This window comes from Hyaena hyaena, unplaced genomic scaffold, assembly GCF_003009895.1.
Source record: "Hyaena hyaena isolate Hyena2069 unplaced genomic scaffold, ASM300989v1 scaffold_1484, whole genome shotgun sequence".
NCBI lineage: Eukaryota > Metazoa > Chordata > Mammalia > Carnivora > Hyaenidae > Hyaena > Hyaena hyaena.
This window is the reverse complement of record NW_024082116.1, coordinates 140,624-168,118: the sequence shown is the minus strand read 5'-3', so window position 1 is coordinate 168,118 and position 27,495 is coordinate 140,624. Positions and strand designations below refer to the sequence as shown.

Genomic DNA, 27,495 nt, shown 5'->3' with positions numbered 1-27,495 from the left:
CAAATTCTCATTTACTGAAAGATATTAAGAATTTTGATACTTACATCGAATTATTGGCCACGGTTACTCATCTACTTATTTTGTTTCGGTTTATAAACATCTCTGACGCTAAATTTTTTTTTAATGTTTTATTTATTTCTGCGAGAGAGAGAGAGAGAGCGCGCGCGACCAGGGGAGGGTCAGAAAGAGAGAGAGACACACAGAAATCTGAAACAGGCTCCAGGCTCTGAGCTAGCTTTCAGCACAGAGCCCAACGCGACTCGAACCCAGGAACAGCGAGATCATGACCTGAGCCGAAGTCGGACGCTTAACCGACTGAGCCACCTAAACATCTCTGATGCTAAAAGACCTTGTCAAATATGGAATAGAGGATTCTTTAGAAAAATTGATTTTTGTAAACCAATGCCATAGCCAAATGAAGACTAAATCATTATGAGTCTTTTTAAAATATCACAATTTTGGGGACCTGGGGGGCTCAGCCAGTTAAGTGCCTGACTTTTGATTGTGGCTCAGGTCATGATCTCAAAGTTCCAGGTACTGAGCATCATGTCGAGCTCTGTGCTGTCAACAGCTTGGGACTCTCTCTCTCTCTACCTCTCTCTCTGCTCTTTGTGTATGTGTGCACTCTGTCTCTTTTAAACTTGAGAAAATAAGTAAAATAAAAAATAAAAATTCACAGTATCATTATTATAAACCCTGAAAACCACTTCTAAAATGTCTTAAAAACTAACCATTTTTGTTGCTCACTTGTAGTTTATTCATACCTCAAATTCAACTTTAAAACCTGTTTTTTACATAATATTACATATGGATTTTAAATTCTTCCCTAGTTTTCGTAATGACCCCATGAATGGTTGAACACAGTTCATGTTGATATCTTTTGTTTTTAATGCAAATCATTTTGAGGATAGTATGAAACTACTTCATTTATATAATAAAGCTTCAATGAATATCTTTTTTTTTTTTTTGCTTTTAAAATTATTTGGATTTTTTCTGTAGGGCATATGCCTACAAGTTAATTATTATATCAAAAGATGTGAACAGGCTGTCTTGGTGGCTCCGTCAGTTAAGTGTCTGACTCTTGGTTTTGGCTCAGCTCATGATCTCACGGTTTGTGAGTTTGAGCCCCGTATCCAGCTTAGGGCTGCTTGGAATCCTCTCTCCCTCTCTCGGCCCCTCCCACCATCCCACTCCGCTCCCCCATCCCCGCTTCAAAATAAACATTTTTTTTAAAAAGATATGATCATTTGCATAGTTCTCAACAGATTTTGTGAACTTTCTTGAAACAAGTTGTGCCAATTTACCGTGACTCTAGAATATATAGGCATATCATGTTTCCTGGGCCCTTCTCCTAATGACGCACTGAAAAGCAGAGTTTGTGACTCCTGGTGTATCTTGGACTATGACTACCTTGGGGGGAAATTAGCAGGAGACAAGAGCCACCATCACCCCCCACCTTTTGTGGCTCATACCACCACTTTGCCTGCAACAGAGTTGCAGTCTCATTGGTGACACTCTCCTAGGATGCAAACAAGGAAAGTCTTAAGAGTTCTGTCCTATAACATACCTTCTTCCTGGTCCTCTGACAAAAGGGGCTTTTCTGTCTATATCTCTTCATAATTCCAGTAGATACACATGTCCAAGCACAGAGACAAAGGCAAAACAAACAAGCAAATAAAATTAAAAATAGACTAGATCTCCAAAGCATGGTCATTCTTCAAGCTCTGACAGCTCTACCTCATCCACCTGCTCTTTTTTATTTTTTATTTTCATTTTTATTTTGGGTATAGTTGACATACAATGTTACATTAGTTTCAGGTGTACAACATAGTGACTCAACAGGTTTATACCTCAGACTCTGTTTTATGCTGCGCTGGCACACGTAGCTGCCATCCACCACCAGACAACAGTATTACAGTATTGTTGACTATATTCCCTATGTGGTTCCTTTTATTCCTGTGACTCATTCATTCCATAACTGAAAGCCTGTATCTCCCACTCCCCTTCTCCTATTTTGTCTAATCACTGACGCCCCTCTCCTCCCTGCAACGATCAGTCCACCTGCTATTTAATATTTAGCGACCTCCAGTAGCTACTTTATGAATTTTGTCTGAGGATTTTAGCTATTTTCAGTGGGAGAGGTAAAATGAAGTATGTTTATTCCTTTTTCACTGGAACCAGAATCTATCAGCTTTTACTTGGGAAAGTGGGAAAACAGATGTTACTCTTTGTGTCATTTGTTGATTTCAAAGACTGTGGACTGACGACCACATCTATTAGTTTTGAGCTAAACTGACCCTCTGACTGAGATTTACCATTGGTTCATTTCTTTGATATGTGTTAAGCTAGAATTATATCAGTTGGGCCACTTAATCCTGTATTAAATAGTATAAGATGAAAATTATGACCGTAGTTTTTCTTTCTTCTTTTTTTCCTACCTAAATAGGAGAGCCCAAATCCAGGGTTGGTTTTTTTTCTGTAAAGGGTCAGATAGTATTTTAGGATTTTCAGGATAGTATTTCAGGATTTTAGGACTGTAGGGACATCTAGTCTCTTTTGCAACTTCTCAGCTTTGTTGTAGCATGCAAGCAGTTCTGAACATCACGGGAGTAAACAGACATGGCTGGATTTGGCCAACAAGCTGAACTTTATCACCTTCTGGCTTAGAATACTGAACTAACATCTCTGTGCTTTGGTACTGATGACCCACTCATAAAACTGCTATCGTAAAAACCCATCATCACACTTCATGTGGATTCAAAAATTTCTCAGGTGAAATGTGCATGCGTGTTATTTTGAGATGAGTGATGCCTGCATGAGATGGATCCCTGGGACACATGGGTCTCAGTTCTGAGGTTTCTGGGAGCTGGTTAACAATCACTCTAATTTACATTTCTTTTACTATTTATGGGTGTGTTTTTCTTGCGACCTCCTCATGAATTAAATACCCTAAATTAAATGTCATATATGATCCTAGGCTATTTGAAAAAAAAAAAGTGTGGGCGTGGGCGCTTCCTAATTTTATTCCAAAGGTTAAAGATACAGCAAAACGGGGCGCCTGGGTGGCTTAGTCGGTTAAGCGTCTGACTTTCGCTTAGGTCATGATCTCGCGGTTCATGGGTTCAAGCCCCGCGTCGGGCTCTGTGGCTGACTGCCAGCTCAGAGCGACTGTTTCAGATTTTCTGTCTCTGCCTCTCTCACACTCTCTCTCTCTCTCTCTCTCTCTCTCTCTCTCTCCTAGAAATAAATAAAACATTAAAAAAAGATTAAAAACAAAAGATACAGCAAAACAGCATTTAGGTTGGCTTGCATTGATAGTTGCTAGATTCCAAATTGAAATGTCATTTTACTAGAGACAGGAGTTTAGAAGATTCAAGTAGTTACTAGCACTTCGTAAGAAATTGTGTAGGCTCCACACAAGAAAGAAACTGCCTAAGGTGCTTGGGTGGCTCAGTAAGTAGAGCGACCGACTTCGGCTCATGTCATGATCTCACTGTTTGTGGGTTCCAGCCCAGTGTTGGGCTCTGTGCTGACAGTCAACTCAGAGCCTGAAGCCTGTTTCTGATTTTGTGTCTCCCTCTCCCTCTGACCCTCCCGTGCTAATGCTGTCTCTCTCTCTCTCTCTCAGAAATAAATAAAATTAAAAAAAAAAAAATTTTTTTTTAAAACTGCTTTCAGCTTTTTTTTACTATGGCACCTCATAAAGTCCTTTCTGCCTTCATATGAAACCCATCTTTAAAACAGAAGTAGTGTTGCTTTACTATCCTCACAAAGCACCCATAAAATTACAGTTGGCCTAAGTTAAGGGACTTCTGTGTAAATCAAGACCAGTCTCCATTTTTCAAGTTCACAGTTCCTAACTGTCTAGCTCTATTAACATCACATTTCTTTACCATGGTTCCAGCTCTCATATTTCAAAAAACAGTTGTGACGGGACAAGAAATTACAAGACAAAACATAAATTTGGGGGTGGAAAATATCTAAAGAAAGGTGATCACCAAAGCCACCAAACATTATATATTTTACTACGTAAATATGACCAGTATGTGGATGGCAATTCCTGCCATAAACTAAGTCACCCCACAAACACCCAGAAGACACTTCCTTCTGAATAACTACAGTTCAAGAAGGAAAAGAACCCAATAGAAAACTTCATGAAGTTTATAGAGGATTCATAAAGAAGTACAATTGTGTAAAATATAAATGTAAAGATGTTGAAACACAGAGAAGAGGATTATACACCAGGCAAATAAGGATAAGGATAAATGAAAGAAAATGTAAGGCATCAGAATACTTCCTGAAATTATGACAGAGATGGACCCTATCTCTTTTCTCCCAGCTTGTAGTCATCTATTTCCTTGCCCCAAAAGTTATTTCAAATCATATTTGTCACTGCTCAGAGTAGCAGAATGCGTACCCATTAAACCCCTCTTGCTTAAAGAGATGATGTACTCCAAATATGAATATTAGCCACAGAGAGGGGTTCACTGTCTATACAGAAGCACAGAACATCATAAGAGTTGGCAGTATTAAACTGCGATTTTTTTAATGACACTACCGAAGCAACTTTAACTCCAATGAGTAGAAATTACATGGTTCTGTAAATAGCAGCAGCATTAGTATTTATAAGAATCACATTGCCTGATGAAGTATGCCTTACTTGGTTTCTCAATATACTCACAGTACATGTTAGGACTCCCAGGGGCTACATAGCAAAGCATATGAAGAAAAGTTTACAGATTGGTTTGTTCTGAAAATTCATTCTTTCATGAAGTTCTACATGTCACGATATGGACCAGATTTCACAAACTTATCCACCTTGTGACCATTATAAGCAAGAAATGGAAGTGACTTGGTCATTATACATATTCTTGCTCATATGTCAAGCCATAGCTCACACTTGGCTTATCAAGATCCACTGAGAAGAACTACAGCAAGTCTCTGTACTTCCAGAAAGAAGATTACACCAATCCCTGTATCATCTCCTCCTTTTCTAATTTCAGTTAATATGATTTGGGGGACTGGACAAATCTTCACCTTGAGTAAAGCAAGCCTAGCAAGGTTTTTGTTTATTTTAAAAGAGCAGAAAACAAAGAAAAATACAAACAAAAAACCATCAACAGTATCCCTTGCTTCCTTCATCATGATATTTTTTAAAGTTTATTTTTCATGTTGACAAAGAGAGAGAATGTGAGTGGTGGTGGAGCAGAAAGAGATGGAGAGAAAGAATTCTAAGCAGGGTCTGTGCTGTTGGCACAGAGCCCAATGCCAAGCTCAATCCCACAAACTGTGAGATCATGACCTCATCCAAAATTAAAAGCTGGACACTTAACTGACTGAGCCACCCAGGGACCCCCTCATAGCATTTTAGAAAAATAATAATGTCCCCTGAAATATTGCTGAGTTTTGGAAAACCCAATATCATGAACTATCGGGGAAGGATTAGGGAAGAATTAGGGAAGAATGATAGCATGTTCATCCAATCTCTACATCTATTTAAATTTTGGCGTATTAATTACTGGACTATTTAACTCTATTCTTAAGTTTTCTCATCTAAAAATAATAGCATCTACTTGAGAATTATATAACAGACTCTAGGAAATATTGGAATAGGAATAAATACAATAACAGCCAAGAGCGTGATAAATTTGCCTTGGGGAGCAGCGGTTGGCTGATTATATAAAATGTAAAATACATTTCTGGGCCTGGAAGCATGAATAGGGCCTTATGTAACAGAAGAATAAGAGCTATTCAGAGGGAAAAACAAGACTAATACACTAATACATAACTAGAAACAGCTAATTCATTGTGGAAGAACATAGGGTTACAGGTCATGATGTGAAAGACTTAATGTGGGGTACAAATGTGAAGTGTTTCATGGCTTCACTAAGGAGTTTGAAATTTGTTGTTTCCATGGAAATCTATAAAATATTTTTAATGAACAGAGTGATAGGAACAGACCAAGGGTTATTTGACGATCCTCACAAAAGCACTGCAGTTTGGGGAGAACAATGATGAAAATAAGTCATTTGGCTCTTTGGAAATAAATCAGATCATACAAAAATCGATTCCAGAGAGACTATAGATCTAAGTGCAAAGGGTAAATATAAAGCTTTTAGAAGAAAATATGAAATGTCTTCACGACCTTGGATTAGGCAAATATTTCTTAAAGACATACAAAAGAACTAATCGTAAGGGAAATTTTTTGAAAAATCAGACTATTAAAATAAAGAACGCTTCTTCATCAAAAGACAGCATTGAGAGACAAGCCACAAAGAAGGTATCTTCAATATTTGTATCTGGCAAAGAATACACTTCTAGAAAACATAAAGAACTCCACAAATCAATAGAATACAGACAACCCAACCTATCAGAGAGTAAAAATGTGCACAATGACACAGATATTATACTCTTACAATAAAATGTGTATATGTTTACCAAAAAATATGTCCGAGAATGAGCAGAATAGGACTATTAACCAAGTATCCATCAAAAAGAATAAGTGCCTGGAGTGCCTGGGTGACTCAGTTGGTTAAGTGTCTGGCTCTTGATTTCAGCTCCAGGTCATGATCTCACAGTTCATGGGATCAAGCCCTGAGTCAGGCTCTGTGTTGACAGCATGAAGCCTGCTTGAGATCCTCTCCCTCTCTGTCTCTCCTCCACTCGTGTGCATATTCTCACACGTGTGCTCTCTCTCAAAAATAACTGTTTTTTTTTTTTTTAAAAAGGGTGAGTTCTCATACATGATAGAATGCTACATAGCAATAAGAATAAACAGCTACACATACATATAATACGCGCAAATCTCACAAACATAATGCGGTGTTTGAGAAGTTTGACACGTAAGGTATATACTCTAGGAGATCCCATTTCTATGAAGCTCAGAGAGAACTGTCGTACAGTGTTAGAAGTGAGCATAAGCTTCCTTGTGTGGACAGGCATGGTGATTAAAAGGAGCAGTGGTGAGACTTCTCAGATGTCAATAATGTTCTGTGTCTCAATCTGATGTTACATTTTGTGTTTACCCTGAAATCCATAAAGTTGCATTTAGGATTTATGCACTTTTCTGTGCAGACACTTGAATAAAACTTTATATATATATATATATATATATATATAGCATTGTGGCTAGCTCAATATTCTGAAAAGGACTCCAATGCAAACACCAAGATACTGGATAAATTACAATAACCATTTTTAAATGCTCACAAGAGAGTATAGGAAATATGCACGGGACTGATAAAAACCAGAAGTGAACTAACACCAAAGAAATTTAAAATGTGAAGCCCATGTCACCCTGATGGCACAAATTTTCTAAGAATCTGGAGTTTGGAGCTTACGTAGCCATCCTTGTGGTCAGACTATAGAGTCTGACTCTCCTCTTCACCTTCCAGTCCCTCTTCCTGTCCCTCTTTCTCACTCATTGATAGAACTTTAAGATAGCAACACAGTTAAAACCTGACTAACTGTAAAGAATTCTTCAAAGGAAACATGTCAATTTCAAATTGAGTGCCTCCTCCCCCAATCTTCCCTAAAATATACAAACAATGCTCCCACTCTTCTCATTTTTTGACAGTAAGGGAGGTTACCCTCAGCAATCTTGCGATTGAGTTTCAACCCACCCCTTATGGACACTTTTTGTTCTAACCTTATTTAAGGTATCCGATGACCTTCTGTTTAACAGATACCTCATGTACATCTAATTCTGGGGAAAAAAATAATACCACAAAAGAGTTCTGCACTGAAATTCAGAGGGGAGATGAAAGCACCTGGCACCAGCCCCGACACTTCCACTAAATCTATGATGACTTCGGGCAACTTACCTGACTTCGTTGGGTCTCAGAAGCTTCATTTGTCAGCTTTAGTGAGTGGACACTGATTTTCCAGGCATTATGTTGTAGGAGAAAAAAAGCATTAGCTTTGAGTTCAGGCAAACTGAAAATCTGTCTCTGCTCTAGATCAGGTAGGTAATTGATAGAAGCACACACTGAAACCCCAGGCAGCCCTTAAAGAGATGAAGTAGACTACATGCCTTGAAATGGAAAGATTTTCAAGACCTATTGTTAAGTAACAAAGAGCAGAGCGATATACATGGTATTTCATTTGTAAAAAAATAAGTATTATAAATAAAAAATATATTATCCCTAAAATTTTCTGCAAGGGGATACATTAATCAAGCTTCTTCTGTAGATCTAAAAGAAGGGGGAGTATGATTTTCTGTATTCACTGAATAATTAACATGTGGATATAGAACTCATATAATTTTATGATTACATATTTAATTAAAATTTTTTCAATGGCTGGCACAAAGTTGTACTTAAATCAAATTCATTTCACTTTTGCAGGACAAAGGGCCTATAAAGCTACTGATTTTTGGAGTTTTAAAAAAAATGCTAAGAATGAAAATACTTGACATAAGTAGATTATCTGACAATATCATAATGTTTTGAAAAACCAAGTATTACAGTAAGTCCTACTTATTCAGGGTTGAGTGGGGCATAGATGTACAATCAAGGTTGAACAAGAACTTTGGGTACAGGCAGAGTAAAAGGATAAAACATTTAGTCATGTCATTTTTCTTTGGGAAAAAAGACTGAGACAGAACAGGTGATGAATGGGATGGAGACAGAGCAGAACAAAGGATGTTGTTGTGGCATCTTCCTGAGATTACAGAGGCAGCCAAGTAAGTGTCTCAGGTGGAGGGTTGTAGAAGCTACTAAACGTGATTACACATTTCTAAAATAGGGTCTCTAAGTAACTACAACAGTGAGAGCTAAGTAGCATTAAGCAACCTGACATGTGGGGAGGCGGGTGGCTCAGTCAGGTAAGGGTCAGACTTTGATTCAGGTCATGATCTCAAGGTTCATGAGTTCAAGCCCCCCACTGGGCTCCCTGCTGACAGCTAGGAGCTGGAGCCTATTTTGGATTCTGTGTCTCCCTCTCTCTCAAAAGTAAATAAACATCAAAAAAAATTTTTTTTAGTAACCTGATATAAAGTTTTTAGTCTAATTATCAAATTCAATGTAGGGAATTAAACACAAAGTATACCAGAGAGAGAAAATACTTAAGTATAAGTTTTTCTGACCACAGAGGAGCTATTGAATAGGACAGCATTTGGGGAGGCGCAGTCCAGAAAAAAGAACAATTTTTCTGGCAATGAGACTGAATCAAATAACTACCCTGTGCCCAGAGTGACATAAACGAGCATTATTTCTCATAAGTGTCCCTTTTGCCAACTGCTCACAGATTGTAGGTTGGCTTATTGAAGGACTCCTGTGTCAATGGTGCTGTTACTTTGTCTTTGGCCTTTTATAAAGCCAGTCATTTTAGCTCTTTTTAAAGAACATTCCTCTTTTCTCAGGTTTATTAGATCCCAAATATCCATCAGAAGTTCTTTAATTCCTATCATATTTTTCTTTTTCTTCAACCAAGTTTGTAGAGGAATACAGAGGACATTTATATGATATTCAAGTAAGGAAGGCCTTTCTAAGCCTGACAGGAAACTAAATAACCTCAAAAAGATGAAACAGGCCAAATGCAAATGATAACACCTTTCTAGCCACAACTAACTTAAAACTCTCTGGAAGCAGCCAAAACATGATCTCATAGAAAAAATAAGTATCTTCAGAAATGGCAAAATCCCTTCCCCAAAACAGATAGACAAAGAAATGCCTCCATTACATTAGGTTAAGAACATACCTAAAAATCCACAAAACAAAATCATCATAAGATGTAAAAATTCTCTAATAAATTTATTTAAATTTAAATGAGAGTGGTGAATTTTTCCTATGCCAAAATGAAAATTCTGAGAAAGGTTTTAAACACAGTTAAAGAGAAATTTATTAATACAATATATCAAAATTAAGACATAAAATTGCTCAATCAGAATTAAATCATAAGTATCCTCAGTTACAGCAAGGAGCAAACATGGACATCAGCATCAATGAGGAGGTGAGACATTTACTGAAACTGTTCAGTAGTGCGAGCCAAGTAAAGGCCAGTCAGTGGGTAGCAAATACTGTTAGTGTTCATGAAACCCACATAGTTCTCACATTTCCCAGCCTCCTTTGCAGTTAGACTGGTGCCATGTGCCTAAGTTGTAGCCAGTTCACTGTAGACAGTGAACATGTGCAATATATACTATGTTCAAGCTTTAATTAAAACCCCTGCTCAAGCATCCATTTTCTATCTACAGTGACCGTGGAGACCATGTACTAATAGCATCATGAGATGAAAGGATCTCTGAACCTGGGGAACAGCCCCCAATGAGAGCCACCTTACTCAAGATGTCACTGAGAAAAAATCCTTTATTCTGTTAAGTCATTGTTATTTCAAAGTTTGCTTTAAATATTATAGAATTGCCCAGAAAAGTGCTTCTGAAATTTTGGTGGGCATAAAAATTATCTGAAGATCTTGTTAAAACATGTTTCTGAGTGATCTTTTTTTTTCTTTTGTTAATAAGGCTTCATGTCCAGCATGGAGCCCAACACAGGGCTTCAACTCACAACCCTGAGATCAAGACCTGAGCAGAGATCAAGAGTCAGACACTTAACTGACTGAGCTACCTAGGCACCCTTCATTCTTATTTCTAACAAATTCTCAGTTTTTCTTGATGCTGATGGTAAACATTGGCCTAAATATAAATATAAGTAAATGTAAGATTATAAAAACTATCTAAACCTAGAATAAAAAATAAATAATACACAATATGTTAGCATTAGCAAATATATGTTTAAAGATATTTACTGCAAAATGTCTATAGACCCATCCTTGGGAACCCTCATAACTTATAATTCAAAAGTATTTTCTTTTCTTTTTTTTTTTTTAAATTTTTTTTAATGTTTTTTATTTATTTCTAGGAGAGAGAGAGAGACAGCGTGAGCAGGGGAGGGTCAGAGAGAGAGGGAGTCACAGACTGAAACAGGCTCCAGGCTCTGAGCCGGCAGTCAGCACAGAGCCCGACGCGGGGCCCGAACCCACGAACCGCGAGATCTTGACCTAAGCGAAAGTCGGACGCTCAACCGACTAAGCCACCCAGGCGCCCCTTCAAAAGTATTTTCTGATTTTGGAACATACACATGGTACATACATTATGTAAATCAAAGAAGCATTTCATGATCAAACAACATTAATATTTCTGCAGTAAAACCTCTGAATATTCACACTAAGTGGGATAAATATAGACTATAAATAATTTCAAGCAAGTTGTAGTAATGTGTTGATCTCAAATGAATTTGGGTAAGTTTAGGTTTGAATTCCAACATTTTCAATTTCAAGCGCAGGACTATGGACCAATATTAGAAAAAAAAATCTGGAAACAAATGATCATCGAAGAGTTATCTTCAAGTTATGGTTCTTCTTAACATTTATACTAAGCAATCATTTTTCAGTGGTTATAGAATCAACATTCAAAATATGAATGTCAAAGATAAACAATAAAGTGAGATAAAGAAGTTTCAAACCAGCACCATTAACCATTTCTTTTGTACAGCAGGCTTTCTGGTGACATTTCCTTTTCTGTGAGAAAAATTATTGACATGCAAGAACTGAAGGCTACTGAGAGGAGACTTACAGATTTTATAGGTTGTCCAGAGCCTATTTTTGAGCCTTGGCTTCTTCTTCTAATAAATAACATCCTTTTGTTACCTATAGGTAATAAAATTTATTAAAATGAATCAAGATGAACCTGAATGACCAAAAGCGAGTGACAGTGAGGACAGTAGGGGTCCAGATAGCATCTCCATGAAGGTAGAAAGAGTCAAGTGTCCAGGGTAAATATAAACTGAGGCACACCTGAAATTCCTGCCCATACACAAGGGCTATTGTCTGAGTGAATTAAAGATCTCTGATTTGAAAAGCATAGGACACTAAAACTCATACCAATGATAAAAGTTCAAATTCCTTAACATACAAAAACACAGCAAGTCAAGAAAAACACTAAAATCTCTTTAGAAATAAATTTAAAACATGAAAATTCACATACAAAAGAATATGTAATTCCTAAAAAATTTTTTTAATCATCTTTTCCCTCCACGTCCTCTTTTGAATAGTTTCTATGGCTATGTCTTTAAGTTTATATAAGAGACCTCACCTTATTCATGATATGATGGTTGCAGGTTAAAACTACAGTGAGGACTTTACCATCCAACCAGATAATACAACTAGAAGATTTGCCCTCCCACATGAAACAACCAAAAATGGACACAATATCTGAAATCACGATTTTCAAGACACAAGACATCACACATTGTGACAAGTAGGAAACAAACAAGGCGATTCCTTTGGTAGCCCCAGCTTACCACTCTGGGAAAGCGCGAGAGCTGCTGTCCAGCTGGTAGTCCTGAACAGAGCAGATGGAGCAAGAAACTACAACTACAGGTGGCAGCAATTCTCAGGATAGTTCATCAGAAAGGACAGAGCTACACAGGGAGAGAACTCTAGAAAGCTGTAGAGATCTGCCTCTGGTAGTCTCCTTACACGGACTTTAAAAGATCTCCCTTGCAGGGCACCTGGGTGGCTCAGTTGAGCGTCCAACTTTAGCTCAGGTCATAATCTGCAGTTCGTGGGTTTGAGCCCTGCATTGGGCTCTGTCCTGACCACTCAGAGCCTGGAGCCTGTTTCGGATTCTGTGTCTCCCTCTCTTTTGCTCTGCCCCTTCCCTTACTCGCACTCTGTCTGTCTCTCTCTCAAAAATAAATAAATATTTTTTTAAAAAGATCTTCATTGCTCTGTAAGTAATATGTCACTTTTCCCCTGGCTGTTTGAGATTTTGTTTCTCCTTATCCATGGTTTTGAACAATTTGATTTTGATTTAATGTGGTATAGTTTTATGTTTCATATGCTGAGTTTTATTGATATTCTTGGTTCTGTGGATTTGTAGTTCCACCAAATTTTGAAAATGTTTGATGATAATTTCTCCAAATATTTGTTCTATTTCCCTACACACACACCCATCTTTGGAGCTTCTATTACTTGTATTATTATTATTATTATTATTATTATTATTATTTGGCTGCTTGAAGTTGTCCCATGGTTCATTGGTGCTGTTATTTGTTTAATTCAGAGAAGGGAATGTTTTTTTCTTTCCTCTGAATTTCAGTTTAGATTGCTTCTACTGTTAGGTCTTTAGGTTCTTTTTTTCTTTTTTCTTTTGCAATGTCTAATCTGCCACGAATCCTATCTTGTAATTTTGTTTCTCACACAAATTACATTTTTCATCTCTAGAAGTTCAGTTTAGGTCTTTTGCATATCACCTATTCCTCTTTTTAATTTTTGAAACTACTAAAGTGTTATTATAACTGTTTTAGTGTCCTTGTCTGTTAATTCTAACATCTGTGTCAGTTCTCGGCCAGTTTTAATTCATTGATTTTTATTATCATATGGGTAGTGCTTTCTTGCTTATTTGTATATCTGATAATTTTGCATTGGATGCCTTATTTAGCAAATTTTGTCCTGTTGGGTGTTAGATATTTCTGCATTCTCACAAATATTCTTGAGCTTTTTCTGGGATGTGATTCAATAACTTGGAAATAAGTTGATCTTTTTAGGTCTTTGAAAAAAAAATTTGTTAAATAGAAGCAGAACAGTGCTCAAACTAATTTGGTCACACAAATCCTTCTGGGTACATTATCAAATATCCTGTGAATGTAATGTTTTCAAGACTGATGAGACTATACACTGTTTTTGCTTCAGTGTGAATACCAGAAAGTGTTTCTTCGAATCTTTTGGAATGATGGTTCTTTTTTGGCCATGGGGACATTTCCTCAAATGTATCTTAATTTTCTGAAAGGAAAACAAGAATTGATAACCTAGAATTCTTTAATCAGCAAAAATATCTGTCAAAAACAAGGTGAAATACTTCTTCAAAAATATAAAAACTGAAAGAATTCATCAGCAGCACACTCTCATAATAGAAATGTCAAAAGAAGTCCTCCAGGCAGAAGGAAAGTGATTACTGACATAAATATAGATCTATACAAAGAAATGAAGAGCATCGAGGGGCAACAACATGTATAAATATATAAAATTTTTCTCATCTTTAAGATCTCCCTAAAGTGTAATTGACCTTAAACAAAGACAGTAACAACGTAGTGTGACTTTTTAACCTATATCAAAGTAAAATGTATGCAAAAACAGGACAAAGATTGGGTGAAAAGAAATGCAAGTTCACTGGTTCAAGGTTCTTTTAGTATAGGTAAAGTGTCATAATATCATCTGAAAGTATACAGACACAGATTATATAAACAAAAATCTTAAAGCAGTTGTTTAAAGAACAGAGTTATAGCCAGTAAGTTGATAAAGGAGACAGAAATTATAAAAAATACTCAACTAATATGGAAGAAGGCATAAACTATGATAAATGAATATAAGAAGAGATGGGGCAAATAAGAAAAGTTATAGAATACATGTAAAGAAGTTTCTCTCAATAACACATGCCACAGTTAAAAAGCAGAGATTATCAGATTGATCCCAAAGTAAGGTGCAAATCTATGCTGCCTACATGAAAAGAACTTTAAATACAAGCAACAAATAATAAGTTCAAGAGTTGAATAATGAAGAAAATTACATACCATGCTTATACTAATCCAAAGAAAGCTGGAATAAACATATTAATGTCAAAAAGGTAGTTCAGAGCAATGAATATCATCAAAATGTTTTAAAAGTAATTCCATAATGTAAATGGGTCATTTTAGCAAGCAGGCCTAACACCCCTAAATGTTTCTGCATCAATAACAGAGCTGTAAAATACACAACAGAACTCCAAGGGAGTTGTATGTACCTTGACCATTACAGTTGGAGATTTTGATAATGCTCTCTTTATTAATCTACAGAAACAATAGACACAAGATCAATAAAAATATAGAAAAGTTAAGCTATACCATTAGTTAACTCAGTCCAATTGGTATTTAAATAACATTCATACCAAACAGCAGAATACAAGTTACTTCTAGGTGCACAAGAAACATGTAACAAAATAGACTCTATCCTGGACTACAAAACAAATCTCAACAAGTATGGAAAAGGTACAAGGCATACATATTATATTCTCTAACCACAGAAAAATTAAGCTAGAAACCAATTTTGAAAGTGTCTCAGGAAAATCCTCCAATTTTGAAACTAATGCATTTACAAATAAACCTAGGTCAAGAGTAAATTTTTAAAAATATGTATTTTAAAAATAATTTTGAACTGAACAAAAATTTTAAAGTATCAAATACTATAAGATCCTGCTATGTAGTATTTATGAGTAAATTTATAGGGGCACCTGGGTGACTCAGTCAGTTAAGTATCAGACTCTTGATTTTGGCTCATGTCATGATCTCATGGTTTTGTGAGTTTGAGCCCCTTGTCGGGCTCTGTACAAACAGCGCAGAGCCTGCTTGGGACTCTCTATCTCTCTCCCTCTCTCTCTACCCCTCTACCATTCACACTATCTCTGTCTCTCTAAAAATAAACAAACATAAAATTTTTTTTAAAAAGAGTAAATTTATAGCACTGAATCCCTTAACTAAAAAAGAAATTTCCTAAGTTAATGGTCTCAGTTTCTACCTTAAGAAACTAGAAAATGAGAAAATTAAACCCAAAGTCAGTTGAAGAAAAGAAACACTAAAAATTAAGACAGAATGAGTGAAATCGAAAATAGAAAATATCAATGAAATGAAAAAACATTGAACTATTGTTGATAAATGCACCAGTATGAATGAATCTCAAAATAACTATGCTGACTAAAGAAACTGGCCTAAACAAACAAAAGAAGGAAGCAAACTCTATGAGTCCATTTACACAGATTTATGGGAAATGAAAAGCAATCCCTGGTGAAAGAAAGTAGATCCGTGACTACCTGGTGGGGAGGGGGTGGGCAGTGGAAGGCAGGGGGGATAGAGGGGGACGGATTACACAGAAGCATGAGGAAACCTTTGGGGGTGATGGGTATGATCATTATTTTGGTCACAGGAATGGCTTCAGGGTCATATACATATGTCACAACCCATCACACTGTACACTTTAAATATGTTCAGTTTAGGGGATATCCGTTATTTTCCAACAAGGGTGTTACCAATATACTACACTGAAAAATCAAATGACAAATTACATGTGCATAAAATCATTCCACATAAGGTATAAAAATAATAAATTCAAGGCATCCTAATGTCTAGAAACAAGAGACTTTTTAAATTATGCTCATCTAAGAGAGAAAGCAAAACATCTTTATGCATGACTATGAACCAAGCCCCCAATATATTGTTATGAACACACACCCATACACACACACACCTCAAGAATAAAAACAAAAAAAAGGGGGAGGGGTGCCTGAGTGGATCAGTTGGTTGAGCATCTGATCTGGCAATTCTTGGGTTTGAGCCTTGCTTTGGGCTTTCTGTTATCAGCACAGTGCAGGATTTGGATCCTCTGTCCCTCTCCATCTCTGCCCCTACTGCATTTGTGCGGGCATGCTCTCTCTCTCAAAAATAACCATCAAAAGAAAAAGAATAAAAACAAAATGCAGATCAGATTATATTCTAACTGATGTAAAAAGCAAGGACAGATTTTGTACCATTGAAATGAATCTAATGTCGTGTGTTAACTATACTTCAATCAAAAAAAGGGACAGACAAGAAACATTTGCCATATCTTTAAAGTATACATGAGAAAGTAAAAAATATCAGCATCAGCAAGGTGACATGGGTGGCCAAAAGATGAGAATGAGGACAAACTGTTTCTTATATATTATCTGATCTTTTCTCTCTGAAACACACAAATGTCTGACCTATATAAACAAATTTTTAAGAGCCCTGGGAATGTATCATACTAAATTAAAATTAGTTAAGCTCTGGATTGAGATAGCTTGTACTGTGTGATTTGGGGCAACTTATTTGAACTCGGTCTCCATTTCCTCACAAGTGTAACACAGATAATGATAGTGTCCCCTTACAGGATCCTTATGAATATTAAATGATCACTTAGAACAGAACTGGCCACTATGGGGCCCCCCTGGGTGGCTCAGTCAGTTCAGCCTCCAACTTCGGCTCAGGTGATGATCTCAGGCTTTGTGAGTTCGAGCTCCGCATCAGGCTCTGTGCTGACAGCTCAGAGCCTGGAGCCTGCTTCAGATTCTGTGTCTCCCCCTCTCTCTGTCCCTCCCATGCTCATGCTCTGTCTCTCTCTGTCTCTCAATAATAAATAAACACTAAAAGAAAAAGAAAAAGAACTTGCCACTATGGTAAACATGCAATATATTTAAAGTATTATTTGCAAAGGTTTAGTTAAAAATGACTGGTTCAGAATGTGCCTGATTTGGATTTGATTAACATTCATAAATTACAGGTAACTCCAAATGCTTGAAGGTTGATTGATTTTATTCCCATTTCTTTGCTCACACTGGACCAACTCAACAAGTCTAGAAAGGGAATTCAATGTCCAGAGGAACACAGCAATTGTTTCAGATAGACAATGCTTCCAGGTAGGTGAGGGTCCTTGGAAACAATTTGTCATCTTCCTCATTCTAAAGAACCACACAAAACGTTACTATTATTGATTTTGCAATCCATTATGAAGTCACACATAAGTCTCAACAGCTTACTCAATACTCTGAAGAGTAAGTATTCACCTACTTATATATATGAATATATATAGAATAATTATATATAGACATTATACAACACACACACACACACACACACACACACACCTCAAGGAGGAAAAAAAAGCTCTGAGTTTAAGGGATTCATCTACGGTCATGCAGCTCATTTAACAGGAGCTGGGAATTGAACCTTTGCATGGAACCAAAGTTGCAGTATCTTGTAGCATATAACCTCTAGCTATTTATATCCCCTTCTCTTTCCAAATATTTATCATACAGTTAAGAGTTCAAATCCATTTTATCATTCCTAAGAGGAGTGAGCAGATCTCACTCCTGGTCCATGAAATGAATCAAACAAACAAACAGTAAACTGAAGGGCCTAGAAAGGAGACCAAATTTATAGAGCAAATTACTCTTAAGAAGTGGATCAAGATCCCAGGTTTCCTGACATCATTTTTTTCTTTCTTTAGAACCATATTATCTTCTATTTCCTCCTCTTGACCCCAAATAGGTCAAGTAGAAAAAAACCACAGAATCTCAGAAAAACGTGGGTTCCTGCACTTCCCCCTTCTGAAGTACCCATGACGTATCTCCTAGCTGAGTAGTAGTGCACTGATCTTTCCAACTTTATAAAGCAAGAGTTTTATGACAAGAAAGGAAGAAGAAAGAGGAAGAGGGGGTGAAGAGATTTAAAACAATGTCACACATCACATACAGTTCTATTATATTGTATGTTATTTTGTGTAGAGTGCAATGCATTATGAGGCTAAATTGTCAATGAAATATGTGTATACATCAAGTTTTGTGGATCTAGGCCATCATTTGGTTATTTTTGATTCCTGTTGTAGGCTGCAAGGATTTATTGTGGAGACAGACAAGGGTAAATTTTGTCTCTTCAAAGAGCTGTGGCTAAAAGGCTCTCATTCAGTACTTACAATATTCTGGAACCAAGTGGAAGCAAGGTGTTTATCAAGTGTCTCTGACACTTGTCTGAATGCTGGTATCCTCCTAATATTGCAGTGGTTTTTTTTAAGTAAGGAAAACTAGATCAATTCACATGTTCTGTATAAAAAATAGCTAAATCTTATCTATACTGAATCTGTTAAGTCTCAGAGACCATGCATTATTTCATTTAATCAAAACAGTACACTAAGGTGGATATTATTTTCATCCCCCTTTAATGATGAAGCTATTAGGCACAGAGCAGTACAATAACTTTCCCAAGGTCACACAGCTAGTATGTGGGCAAATCTATGACTTGAACCAGAGTATTCTGATTTTCCAGTACCCTGCTCTTCTTCCTGGTCTAAGAATCAGAAATTAGCATCCTTGTCTTAAACAATGATTATTGGTACCTGATAGACACAAGGGGCTGTGAAATTTACCAGGATCTTGCCAGAATCCATGAACGTGATGAAGCTTACTTACCTCAACTTTTAATTTCAGATCCCTGTGCTATTCATTGGCCTTACTTCCTAGATTTCCCCTCGTTTTGTTGTTGTTGTTTGTTTTCTTTTTGTTTTTGTTTATTTTAATTTGGTGGGTTTTTTTGTTTCTCATCCACCCTTGACTGGTGTTATCTTGCTGTATTTTATGCATCCCCAGCTAGTGGCTTACATTCCTTCTATAGTAAATAAATACATGTATAAATATACACCAAAGCAGTCATCTCAGAAGGAGGATGGTAGCTTGTGACATATGAATTATAAATCTGCAATGAGCAAGTAATTACTTCATTATGTTTCTCTCATTCCCTTTAATTAAAAATTCAGTCTGTAGTTAAAGATGCCTGCAAAACACTCACCAATTTCTCATAAATTAAGGATTTAAAATCCCTGAACTTGGAGCAAAGATTCCATACCAATATCAATAAATCCACCATTTAGCAAAGCCGATGAGACTCCAGAATCAATCCAGAAAAAGGAAAAACACCTCCAGAAAAACTTCTGACAAATTCATCGTATATGCTACATTGTAAAAGTAAAATTAAAGAAATGACTCACCAAGACTGCACAGTGCATTGTTTAGCATTGTTAATTTTGTTCTCAGGCAGTAGATTCAAATAACTTTCCACACCTCATATCCTATCTCATAATGGATCTCTATCTCATATGCAGACTACAACATATTTTCCTTTCCCTCCTTTTTAATCAAATAAGCATGGATCTGGAATTTATGTTCTAAAAGGACCTTACAGATAATGTAGTGTCATCCCTGTATTTCACTAAAGGGAGTAAGTTACAGGGTGGTTAAGTAATTGTGTACTATCACAATGCCAGTTAGACTCAATATCCAAACTCGGATCCAGATCCCAGAACTTTAATTTTTTTATGTTTCTAGTAAAATCACACTATTTCCCAGAAAAATAATGTTTTGACTTTTATGGCTACTGTTATATTTTACAGAGTATGAATTAACTCTACAGAGTTTAGCAAGCTTGTTCATTTATTTTTATTTTTTCAATTTTTTTATAGTTTATTTACTTTTGAGACAGAACATGAGCAGGGGAGGGGCAGAGAGAGAGGGAGACACAGATTCTGAAACAGGCTCCAGGCTCTGAGCTGCCAGCACAGAACCCAATGCGGGGCTCAAACCCACAAACCGCGAGATCATGACCTGAGCAAAAGTCGGACGTTTAACCAACTGAGCCACCCAGGCGCCCCTGCAAGCTTGTTCATTTAATCAGCAGGCCTACATTTTCAAAACTTTATTTCTAAAAAAGAAAGAACAGGAATTTTTTAGAAAATGTCTTCTACCTGTTGGAAATTCCACCTAACATGAAAGCATTGAGAATCAAAGTACACTAGAGAAAGACACAGAAGTACTTAGCCACTGAGCACTTTGCACTGCCCATCACATCATGGCCACCCTACTCTCTTAAGGTTTCCATCTCAGGGAAACAAGTTGAGTGTGACAGGCATAAGCAGGTGGAATGGCTGGTTTTCTCCACACAAAAACAACTGCTTTGTTTTTGTGCCCCCTGCTCAGCCCACCCTGCAGCAAGTACATATGTCGAAGTCCTAATCCCTACTGTGATGGTACATGAAATTGGGGCCTTTGGGTGGTAACTAGTTCATGAAGGTGGATGTTAGTGTCCGTATAAGAAACATAAGAGAAATTATCTTTCTCTCTGCGATGTGAGAATACACCAACAGGGTGGCCATCTGCAAACCAGCGAGAGCCTTCACCAGACACTGACCATGCTGATACCATGACCTTGGACTTCCAGCCTCCAGCACTAGGAGTTTGTTGCTTAAGCCCCCTATTGCATGGTATTCTGATATAGTGACTTAAACAAAAACACTTTTAAAAATTCATTTATTTATGAAAGGGAACAGGTTTAAAGAGGTTCTATATGACTGGCATATCAAATTAATAGTAATGTCATTAGAAGACTTCCAGGAGGAAATCTTGTTGAGAGAGACTTTTGTGTGTGTGAATGAACACAGCTAACAAACTGGGGAAAGGGTGAAAGATAGAAAAGATGTGAGTATCTAGATTGGTGGAAGTTTGTTTGTGGTGGTGGAAACTTAATTTATATATATATTATTCTCAACCAACAGAAAGGACATTAAGAATCAGGTTTCCCAAATACCACTTTTCAAAGGTCAAGAGAATATTTTTAAATTTACAATTTGATGGGGAGAAAATATCAAGTTCTAGCAAGAAGGATTTGCTGTCAGAAGTAGCTGAGTTCGCTGTGGAGCTTGAGTAAAATAAAACACAGTCACACGATACAACATAATGCTTTTGCCTTTACTTGATTTCCGGGATGTCCATGGTGATTTAAAAAAACAAGAAACAAACAAACAAAAAATCCCTATACAATGCCTTCAGGATTAAATAATTGATTTTCTGGTCTGGAGAGACCAGATGTTCTTATTAATCATAATTTAAAACTTTTGAATCTCAGAAGACAATAAGGATACAACTGATTTATAAATAAAAGGTCAGCTCTACGTAGAGCTTAATGAGAAAAAGCACATTAAGTGTAGCTGCGACTATTATTTCAGTGCAACCTGCTTTGGCCAAGTTTTAAACAAGTGCACAGACATCTGTAGCTCACTGAGGGGTGACAAAGTGGCTGGAGAGAAAATGGGGCTGTCAGAGTCACCTATGATTTGTGTCTCTCAAACCTAGGTATAAAGAGCAGTCCTCTATATTTAAGTGTGAGAGTGAGGAATGAGAAGCCTTGGTTTGATTTCTGTTACTTCACTGACCCACATGGAGGACATGGAGGACGTGTCTGGTGTTTTACTTATAAATAATCTTATAAAATGCATTTCCTTAAATAACGTGTCACTTCCCTGTGAAAAATAATTGTAACTTTCCCTACTGTTCATTCCATCTGTCATTCCATAAAATCAAAACACTGAAAGGTGTCATCCTACTTTCGACCAAGTAAGTACAGTAGCAGGAGTTAGAGTTACCCAATCACATAAAAATACTAAGTAGACAAAAGATATGAAATAAATAGTACGGATGTTGGACATCAAGCAGCAGAGGACGATGACATCTGCGAAAGGGGAAACGAAATGAGCCCTGTGGCTGCCATAGCTTAATGAATGGAGTGAGTTTCCAGACCACGTGATGCAAGAAAAGGAACCCCAGATGTGCCCAGCAGTTTCTGTGAGGGAGGGAGATAGAGTTGGGAGCTCAGGGAGGCCAAAACGGCTAGAGTATACAATTCCAGAGAACCAGAGAGGAGTATACCGCACAGGAAGCAGGTTCTGTGTGTGTGTGTGTGTGTGTGTGTGTGTGTGTGTGTGTGTGTAGCACAAATAAAGTTAAGATGTATAACATTTGTAACATTTGTATTTTAATAAAAAAAAAAGTAAGAATGCAAAGCAGCAGGAAAATACCACCATTAAGATCAGGGGGTGGGGGGTAATTACTAGCAATGGTTACAAAATGACACAGATGAGAGATATTAGACAAGGATATTTTTTAAGTTGTGGTAATTTTATTACACATTTACAAAAGGTGGAGAGAAAATGGACACTGCTAGAAACATGGAAGATATGGGGCACCTGGGTGGCTGAGTCGGTGGCCATTCAACTCTTTCCACTCAGGTCATGTGGGACTCGATCCCACACCAGACCCGCAACAAGCGTGGAGCCTGCTAAGATTCTCTCTCTCTCTCTCTCTCTCTCTCTCTTTCCCCCTCTCTCTTTCCACCCTCTCTTTCTCTCCTCCTCCCCTCCTTCTCCTACTCACGCTCTCTCTAAAGAGAGAGAGAGAGAGAAGATATAAGACATAACTCAAATTTTAAGAGATGAAAATTAGTATCTGAGATAAAAACATATACTGGATGGGTTTAATGGCATATTAAGACACTGGAGAATAAAGAGTTCGTGAAATTAACGGTAAAAGAATATAAAATATAAAATGAGAAAAAGAGTAAGGAAAGTGCACAGTTATGTTATAAAAAGCCTCAAGCACCCTAATATGTGTACAGCTGTAGTTCCAAGAAGACAAAGGGAGAATTAAAAAAAAAAAAAACTTTAAGTGTCCAATTTTAACAAACTTAATGAAAACTATAAACCTACAGATACAAGAAGGTTAAAAAAAGGTCAAAGCAAAAGAAACAAAGAAAATTATACAAATGCACTTGATTAATAAACTTCTTAACACCTGTAACAAAGAAAAAATCTTAAAAAAGAGAGAAGCCAAATTATATACAAGCACAGGTAGGAATGAAAAGTTTATTTACAGGAAGTAAAACAGGATGGTACTGGCCTAATGATAGATATATAGACCAAAAGAATAGAACAAAAAGCCTAGAAATAAATCCACGCATACTCAGTCAACTCATCTTTCACGAAGTGCCAAGAACACACAATGGGGAAAGGACAGTCTTTTTTTTTTTTTTAATGTTTTATTTCTGAAAGAGATAGAGAGAGAGAGAGAGAGTGTGTGAGGCAGGGGAGGGTCAGAGAGAGAGGAAGACACAGAATCCAAAGCAGGCTCCAGGCTCTGAGCTAGCTGTCAGCATAGAGCCTGACACGGGGCTCGAACCCATGAACTGCGAGATCATGACCTGAGCCGGAGTCAGATGCTTAACCAACTGAGCCACCCAGGCGCCCCAAGGACAGTCTTTTCAACAAGTGGTATTGGGAATACGAAACATACACCTGCAAGAAAATGCAACTGGATCCTTGTTTTACACCATACACAAAAAATCAACTCAAAATGGATTAAAGACTTAAAGCTAAGACCTGAAAGTGCAAAACTTAAGGTGAAAACATAGGGGGAAAGTTTTAGGACAATGGTCTGGGCAGTCATTTCTTGAATATGACACCAAAAGAACAGCAACACCACCACAAATAGACAAGTGGGAAGATACCAAAACAACAAATTTCTGCACAGCAAAGCCAAGAATCTATGGAGTGAAAAGGTCCATCTATGGAACGGGAGATATTTAAGGATGTTGATGTATTCTCTCACCGACACTTATCCTTACACTTGGCAAAGGGAGTCTCCTTTGGGCCCTTCCTGGTCGGGGCATCATTAGGGAATTGCCCTGAGCAAGCAGATAACAGATTCCACCTTCCTTTTGCCCAGAACCTTCAGATTCCTTCTTCTGTGTCCTACCAAGGAAGTTCCAACTCTTCTACCACACGGACTGTAGGCGGCTTCTAAGTCCAGCCTTCATTATTATTCAGACTTCAGATGTCACCAATACTCCCGGGTGCTGGACAATGCATGAGATCCCATTACTTCTAATACTGTAGAAGGAGTGACAGGGTGAAAAGTCTCGGCATGGGTGCCCATTGCTCGAGATGAGGTAACTCCCAGTGATAGGAGGCAATCCTGTGAGTACACTTTTAATGTTGTGTGGCTGCTTTTGCTATGACCTCAGCAGGTGTCTCAGCATCTTTCCATCTGCATAAGATGAAATAACTTTTAAATACTCAGCAGTAATTCCTTGTGGCTTCTCTTCTTCATCCTCACAAATACCAAATCCCTTAGTAATAAGTTATTTGCCTATGAGGATATCCATTATTTGTTACTTTCACTGATCTTTTCACTAAATCTAGGCTTCTTAGAAAATCTCATGCTTTTCTGCTTCACGGCCATTTTTATGGCAAGGTCTACATGACCATACGAATACATTCACTTCTCTCTGTGCATTTCTTTGACATTTTTTCCTTCTAATACCTGTGTAAGGGGGCTACACCTTTAAAAATCTGTTATGTTCTTTCTAAAGTGACTTGCTTAGAAGGCATTTTCACTTAAAAAGGAAGGCAAGGATGCAAATATGTTTAAGCAACACATAAACAAGATATAGTTCTCTCATAAGAGAAGCTAAGGTAGAGGGTAGTGTCTTCTACACCTTCTTACCAAGACTGAAAGAGATCTTAAATGCTTTATTTAGCTTCACTTGTGGCTTTGTTTTAGGTTTTCTTATTCTGGTTGTGAAACAATTTTGTAAGTCCTCATTTTGAAGATTTAGAGACTTCCAATGTGGTCATCACAGAAAAGAGCATCTCAGACTTAGCTCAGCACTATCTCCTGCAGGCCAATGACACAGCAGGCAGCAGGGTCCGGAAGACAATCATTGCACTGCTCAAACCTGTGGGATCCGGATGGTCAGCTGGCCAGAGCTGCGAGAAGATGTCAGGAGACATAATTACATGTAGGAAGTCAAGAAAATTGGCAATGATTACCTTACACTCATCACCGAGTACAAAGGCCCCAAGGCCTGCACCATTCTCCTCCACGGGGCCAGCAAAGAGATTCTCTCAGAAGTGGAATGCACCCTCCGGGATGCCACACAATTGTGCCACAATGTCCTCCTGGAGCCCTGGCTGTTTCCAGTGGGTGGAGCCTCTGAAATGGCTATGGCCCATGCTTTGACAGAGTAGTCCAAGGTCATGACTGATGTGGAATAACAGCCATACAGAGCAGATGCCCAGGCCTTACAGGGCATCCCTCATACCCTTATCCAGGACTGTGGGGCCAGCACCATTCTCTGCTTACCTCTCCCTACCTCTCTTTGGGGCCAAGCACAATCTACAACAACTGTGAGACCTGGGGCATAAATGGTGAGACAGGAACCTTGGTGGACATGAAAGAACTGGGCGTCTGGGAGCCATTGGCTGTCAAGCTGCAAACACAAGACAATAATGGAGACAGCAGTTCTGCTACTGTGGGTTGATGACATCATCTCAGGCCACAAAAAGAAGGGTGATGACCAGAGCCAGCAGGGCAGGGCTCCCAATGCTGCCCAGGAGTGAGTGTCAGGGAAGGCGACGTCCACACACAGAGCCAGCAGAGGGTTCCTCTTCCCTAAGCCAGACTGCTAGGGACACTTCTAACATCTTTGTTTGAAAGTGATCTGGTTGAGGGGCAGCCCCACCCCCTTCTGTCCCAGCTCAGTCTGCAAAAGGCGCTGACATGTAATTCTTTAAGGTAAACTTTCCATTTAGTTTGCTTCCAATGACTACATCTAAGTCATTTGGGGGAAAAAATAACCTGTTAATATAGATTGTTACAAACGTGGAGACAGAATGTAGAACTCAGTGAACTAAGTTGGCAGTGGGGTCAGGAGATTAGTACACTAATATTTATTCAGCACTGTCCAAATAACAGGGTAGTTGGAAAACAAGAGGATTCTGATCCTTAAATACCAGAGGTCTGCTGTGAGACAGGAAAAAAAAGTCCATCAAGGTTTTTCTTTGTCTTATGAGCCACAGAAAAAGCCCCTTGAAAACTGTTCTGATTTTCTGGTCACTACAATCTTTTAATAACCAAGCCCTCAGGCCAGGAATGTCCCACAAATCTCCCAGAGAACTGCCACCTCGCTCGTTTCTTGTTAGAATGACATGAGGAGATAATAAAGAAAACATCCCCTCCCCAGTTCCTGGCACTCACTGCTGTGCTTAGGAATACCTTAGTCCAAAGACTATTATTTAAGCTGTCAACAAGACAACTGAATTCTATCTCCAATAAAGTAAAAAGGTGGCACAACTGGGATTTTATCTGGCTTTATAATTCTTCCCTACGAAGTGAAATAGAATAGAAGGTTGGAAGATCTTTACTTCTTTTGTCTTAGAGTGGTCTGCAGGTCGAGGATATGGAACGAGCTGAAACAACAATCAGTCTTTAATTCTCAGCACTGAGAGAGCAATGCCACTTTGGGAACTATGATTATATGAACCACCAAAGACTCGCACTGTTCAGAAGCAATGCAGTAGTCATTACCCTACTAAACACCCACCACCACCACTTTCTCCTGCCCTAAGGAACTGATTCATTCATGTAAGCACGTGTAGATCTTTCAGATTTGGGGAAAATATGTCCTTTTGCCTCTTTTGATAGGACGTATATCTGGAACTGTATATATGAAAATATATTTATATTTTATATAAATATTTTAAGATATAAAATGACATAAGAAAGAGTTCTTCGGGGGAAATCTAGAGAGAGATGATCTCTACAGATAAACATGCATAACTTTCAGGAAAGAAAGGCATTTTCCTTAGATCTGTCTTTTTATCTTAAGATGTAGGGATGAAAATGTGATGCCTGGAGCTGTGACAACTATATTGTCACAGTGAGGCAATAAAGCCCCAGGATGAAAAGCCAACACTCCGAGCACTACAGGGCAGAAGCGTGGAAATCCTGCATCCTTGACATCATTGCACCTCTGAAATAAATCTGGACATACCTACCATTAGTCTTCTTTTGCTAATGTTAAGTATGTTTGCAACTTGAGACATTTGGTGCATTTGTAGTTATTTGTAGCCAAATCAATCCCTACACACTCAACTTCAATCAGAGAGCTGGAGGAAATACAGATAACAGTCAAATATTATTTGATAAAGGTGTATGAAATCTGTTCTCTATGTATTTAAGTTTGTTCCATTTCATTTTTTAATTTATTTTTAAATATTTTATTTATTTTTGAG

At 37.8% G+C, this 27,495-nt stretch overlaps 1 pseudogene; it reads left to right on the top strand.

Moving 5' to 3' along the window:
• Positions 1 to 25,821, top strand: part of LOC120225709 — a 33,460-nt pseudogene extending 7,639 nt beyond the window's left edge.
• The last annotated feature ends 1,674 nt before the right edge of the window (positions 25,822 to 27,495 follow it).